Source organism: Solanum verrucosum, unplaced genomic scaffold, assembly GCF_900185275.1.
Source record: "Solanum verrucosum unplaced genomic scaffold, falcon-dt-bn FXZP01000229.1, whole genome shotgun sequence".
Classification (NCBI taxonomy): Eukaryota; Viridiplantae; Streptophyta; class Magnoliopsida; order Solanales; family Solanaceae; genus Solanum; species Solanum verrucosum.
The window spans coordinates 5,891,264-5,897,263 of record NW_026020011.1 but is presented as its reverse complement, the minus strand read 5'-3'; the positions used below and the strand labels follow the sequence as shown (position 1 = coordinate 5,897,263).

Below are 6,000 nucleotides of genomic sequence, written 5' to 3'. Positions count from 1 at the left end.
CTTTTAAGCACTTTTTTAGTTTTGGTGGTGTTTGGAAAGGTTAAAAAGTTCTTTTAAGCACTCACTTTTAGGCCAAAAAAGTTTACAAATAAGCCAAAAGCCAAAAGCCAAAAGTAGGGTATCCTCTACTTATGACTGATAAATTACTTTTTATTAGCCCATCCAAATAGGCCCTTAGTGCTATGCCAAATGAACCTAATTTAACAAATCCTTTATGATATCCTATATTCTCATGGACCATGACTCATAACCAAGTAAGATGCTCTAGTAACTAACTCTAATTTGAATGCTTGTGGTTTGCAAGTACCCAATCTAAGAACAAGTCAAATCAATCATCTCAAGCAAATAACATTCAAAATAAACTGATCAACTCAATGCGTGAATCCAAGTTCCTTTGAATTGCCAACCAATTTAATTGGTGGCCGAGCAATTACATTATTAGGATTCAAAATTGGACACACAATCCAACTTCCAATACATTAATACTTAGAAAGAAGTAGTTCATAATCCAAATTACAGACCAGCTTGAAAAAAGTGCATCAACAACAAAGGATATTTTTTCTTTTAAGGAACAAAGAAAATCATACAAAGGTTTTGAACTTGGAGAACTAAAGTGAGAAGAAAAGGTTGAAGGAAAAAAAGATAAAGAGGAAGAAAATAGTGAAGGATAAGTCTCCTACTGATAGTTTTCCAAGCTCTTTTTTTTGATGAAGAGCTTTCCAAGCTCATTTTTCCTTCAAAATATGCTTGTCCATCCCATTTTCCTTGTTTTTTTTTGAAATAGATAACTTTTTATTCACGCAAAAGAACTCGTCAAAATCAATGAGGTGGGATGTACAAACCCCCAGGGGGTGCCATCATACTCAAAATCCAAAAAGACAAACTTTCAAAAATTTACAACTGGCTTATAAACTCCACAAGGCTATCTACTTCCCCAACTAAATTTTGCTTACACCAAAAATACAAAAGTCTAAGACTTTCCTGTGAACTGCTAACCTTTCCTTCATAACATCTCTCATTCCTTTCTTTCCATAGAGTCCACCATATGCAAGCAAGGATGTTTTTCCACCAATCTTCCTTTGATCCTCTCGTTCCAATTCCTTGCCAGTGTCCCATTTTCCTTAAAAAAGACATCCTTTAAGTGGCCTAGTGGTTAGTGTAGTAGATTGGAGAACCATGAGGTCTCATGTTCAAATTTCAGTGGATGCAAAAAAAACACTAGGTAATTTCTTTCATCTCTCCATGCCTTGGCGGATAGAGTTATCCGGTACGTGTGCTAGTTGGATGTTACAAGTACCCAGTGAAACTAGTGCATGAAAGTTGGTTAGGACTCCAGAATTATTAAAAAAACAACATCTCTTAAGTGTTCTTAGATTTTAATTTAAAGATCCATCCTAGTGGCAATTCTGAACTTCCACAACAACGGGGCACTAAGGTGTGAAGAGTTTGTTGCCTAGGGGTGGGTGGCAAGGGAGTGAGAGTTTCATCGAAAGGATTCTCCACCTGCCACCTTGAGGTTGGGGGTTGGGGTCACCAGAAAAGCAATCTTGGAAAAAATCACTGATGAACTGGGCAGTGGATATGGGGATGAGTTCTACCATATCAAAAAATAGTTTACTCAGGTCACCTGCCAGTGCCTAGGTACCCAAACCCAGAGCCTAGGTGTTGTAATCTTCAGAACCTCAGACACCCAAGTGTGTGGACAAGTGGTCAATGAAGTGGGTTGAGCCACTTAAAACACTCAATTTAGTATATCCTTTATATTTTATATTTATATTTCTATTTATTTATACTGTATTAAAAGCAAGAACTCCAACAATAACTAAGCAATGAATTATAGGGGATGGAGGAGAAGATATATTTAAGAAGTGTAATTAAGAGATTTTAAGAGTGACATTTTTATTTTTATCACAATTGATTTTAAAAGGAGAAAAAACATAAATGTAATAAGTAATTTGAGGCCATAGAGAACTGCCACACCACCTTATCTATATCTAAGTTTTATATTATAAAAAAAATTTGATTTTAAAAGGAGAAAAAACATAAATGTAATAAGTAATTTGAGGCCATAGAGAACTGCCACACCACCTTATCTATATCTAAGTTTTATATTATAAAAAATAGATATAAATGTTTTGGGATATTGATTTCACAACTCTCAGTCTGCACACTGTAGTAATCATAAGAAAACTTATATCCATTATTCATAGAAACTTTTACTTTATTTTTTCATTTAAAACTTAAATTATTGGTTTATTAATATTGACATTATTTTAAAACACAGTGTACTACATTATTTGTTATTCACGTGCATCAAACTAGTATATATATATATATGTATATATGAAAAAAGTTAATAACCTGCTATAGCAGGTCAATGTTATCTGATATTGCAAAAAAGTGTATAAGTGATACACTGACAGCGCGTCAACCTTAAAACTCACCTCCATTATGCCATTATGAATCCCACATAGTATTTTTTTTTTTTTTTTTTTGAAAAGGTTAGTAAGTTATATATTCAAAAGTGGAACAACTTAGCACTAAGGTGGTGCAGAGGCCGTATACATATTTGGAACCCCTCTATACAGAACAAAAAGAAGTGTCCTACTGTGGAAGTCTTATCCTTGTAAAGATTCTATGTAATTTATCATGGTATTTTCATCCTTTACATTTCGCATATTACACCCAAAAAGCCAAAAAATTCCCACCTATTCTTATATGTGTAGCAGTAAGCAGTTAACCCATTAGCATGTCCTGTATCCTTTGAGTGTGATGAAGTTTGATTGGAATTCAATATGTGCAGCAAAAAACTTGCCAAAAAGGAAGGGGCTCGGATAGACCGTAATCGTGACATCGAACGCTTATGGGAATTTTATCAGCAATACAAAAGGCGGCACAAAGTGGACGATATTCAAAGAGAGGAGCAAAAATGGCGTGAATCTGGAGCAGTTAGTGCTAATATAGGAGAGTATGTTTCTGTTACTCCTGTATCTGAGTGTTACTTTGCATACTTCGTATTCGTCTTTGGTGTATTTTGCAGTAAGGAGTGATTGGTTTGCTGATTCAGTTGCTCAAGATTGTTCTTGTCTGAGAGATGAAATTAATCTTCTTTTTAAAATTAAATCGGGTTGTAAGAATCTTGTCAAACTTTTCATGATAATGATGTGAATTTAAGGCTTGAAACGTCTGATACTGAAACATTTGATTGCAGCATTATGCATCATAGGAGGATTTTCTATCATTCATCAGGAATCTGTTTTTAATCTTTGTAGTATGCACTACTAAATATCCATAGAGAAATAGTAATATGTCATTAAATCTTGTCAGCTTAAATTGTCGTTTATAGCCTTGAAGATATTCTGTAGTTTCATGTGACATTCTGCAGCATTCAAACTCAGACACTTGTCATTGTTTGCCTTGGTGTCCTTTCAGTGGGTTGGTTAATGTTTAGGAATCATAGTAAAAAGTGGCTTGGTCTGCTGAGGCATCTTTTCTGTCCATCTTCTATTTGCTGCAGTGCTTTGAGACAGATGTCTCTCATTAACTGACTGAAGCTTTCTTCCAGTTGGCTAGCATATTCACTTTCAGCATATAATCTATATCATTATCAAAATTGCGACAGCATTGAATTTTTATTGATGAATAGTCATTTATTATCCAGAAGTTGGGGGTGGAACTTAGATTTTCTGTTGATCCTTGCTTGCTGTTTTTGTAAACAAAAAAGCTTCACCCATTATTTTTCTTTTATTCTTTCTAGGTTGGGACTTAGATTTTCTGAAATGAGAAAGGTATTCGCTACCTTGAGGGCTGTGGTTGAAGTGATGGAGTATCTGAGCAAAGATGCAGCTCCTGATGGTGTGGGAAGGCTTATAATGGAGGAGGTAATATTTCCTTTCATTTTTTGTATTTCTGTCTGTGTATAGTCTGGGACTAGTTTCCTACTTATGACTTCTTTCATGGTTTGGTCAGTTGAGAAGGATCAAGAAATCTGATGCTACTTTATCGGGGAACTTGCACCATACAATATTGTTCCTCTAGAGGCACCATCGTTGACCAATGCTATTGGTTTCTTCCCAGAGGTAAGAATGTTGATTTTACCTTTATTGTATGACCACTCTGCAGGAAGATTTCCCATTCTGCTTTATCACTAGTATCACATAAACAACTTCATCTTCTTTACTCCTTGTGTTTGCAATTTGTTTGATTTCTTTACCTTAGACAACAATATCTTCCATCTTTGCCAAAATGCAAAATATTTTTACCTTGATGTGCGATCTACTCAACAATTAACCACTTTTACTCACTACTATAATTTGAAGCATATATCTAGGTAGCTCCTATATCCATTTGGAACTTTCTTAGTTTCTATTGCTAGTCATACCAGAAAAGGGTTGTGTTACGTAGGTACTTGTGTGCAAATATATTCAGGCAGACTCGGTATTTATTTGTTATGCCTATTTGTTCGTCAAATTTATCAATCTCCTAACCATTCCCCTTTTATCAGTTCATCTTTAGCTCCAAGTTCTATTCTGAATTGTGGCCTTATTTTTTATTTGGTTGTATGACCTGATTTTATTCCCGTCTCTCTTCATTGAGGGTTCCTTACAACAGGTTTGTGAATACCAGTGCCCTCTTCCATTGCTTAAAACCTATTTAATGTTAGAAGAATGCGGGCTTGAGTGTCTGACACTACTGAAGCTGATAAGGACAAACTGCATGTTATTCTTGTCACCTGTATAATTGGCCTTCTGGTTAATTTAAATTAGTTTCTGAACTTGAGTATTGAGTGTTAGGTTTCCTTTTATTTTGGGACTACACTTCTTTGCTGCAGTTGGAGGTTCATCTATTCTTCAATATGTCTATATGCTTGGCTGCATTTGAAGAATAATCTATCCTTCAATATTTCTACAGATCCGTTATATACATTCATGTATTGTGTCAGAGAGAAATAATTGTACTGGGAAACATATGCAGGTTCAGGGTGCCATATCAGCAGTTAAGTACACTGAGCAGTTCCCTCAGCTACCCGCTGGTTTTGATATTCCTGGACAGCGGCATATGGATATGTTTGATCTTTTAGAATATGTCTTTGGCTTTCAGGTTGGTGCTTAATATCATTTTGAGATGCCTTATTTCTAATTTTTCTATGTAAGACACTCAAAATGAATTTGTGAGCTTCACTTTACCAAATTTAGTATTTGCAATTTGATTAGTGATCTTCTCTTATTGGCTATTAAAAAAATGTCTCATATATCCTGCCTTCCGAAATACATTGTAGGGCATGTATAAATATGAGGCATTACTTTTGTTCTCTAACAAAACCAAATACTGTCATATTGCATAATTCCTTGTTGTAACTTTGCAAAATTTCCTTCATCAGATAATATTGGTAAGTAGTCAAATTTCAAGATATTTGTACTAGTGGAATGCTTTAGCAGAGCTTTGACCGTCACGAGAACTTCTTTAGCTGTAAAAAGTGTTCTTATGGGAAAAGTTGGTAATTTCGATTCCACGGAGGCCTCGTGGTTTTGAGTTGGGTTGCTGCTCCTTTGGCACAACATTCTTGCTAAACCAGTCTCACTGGAACTGCATCGGATTGTATTTTGTACCTCTTTATGCAAGTTGCAGATGGAAGTGACCAACTGTAGGATAGCCAAAGCCAATTATGTAAATTTGACCTTTAGCTCTAGTGGTTTCATGTCCTATAACTTTAGTTCTAACCTGCTACTATGTTGAATTGTGTCACTATTCTTGCTGATCTGGATTTTTCTTATGTGCAGAAAGACAATGTAAGGAACCAGCGCGAGAATGTCATCCTCATTGTTGCAAATGCCCAGTCACGACTTGAGATACCTGTTGAGGCAGATCCAGTGAGTTTTAAATAGTGCTTGAATTTTCAATTTTTTCTTTTGATTAATACAAGTCTTCAGTTTATTGAAGGGGTAAAAGCTCTGTGTACAATTTTATATACAAAATAAGAGTTATATGGAAATGTTTAGG

The 6,000-nt window shown here is 35.2% G+C and overlaps 1 long non-coding RNA gene across 1 annotated transcript; it reads left to right on the top strand.

The window, feature by feature from the left end:
* Positions 1–2,805: 2,805 nt before the first annotated feature.
* LOC125820021 (uncharacterized) lies at positions 2,806–5,883 on the top strand. Its single transcript, XR_007442505.1, has 5 exons — positions 2,806–2,968; positions 3,758–3,881; positions 3,970–4,079; positions 4,975–5,100; positions 5,781–5,883. It is a non-coding gene; the product is annotated as an uncharacterized LOC125820021 (long non-coding RNA).
* Positions 5,884–6,000: the final 117 nt, after the last annotated feature.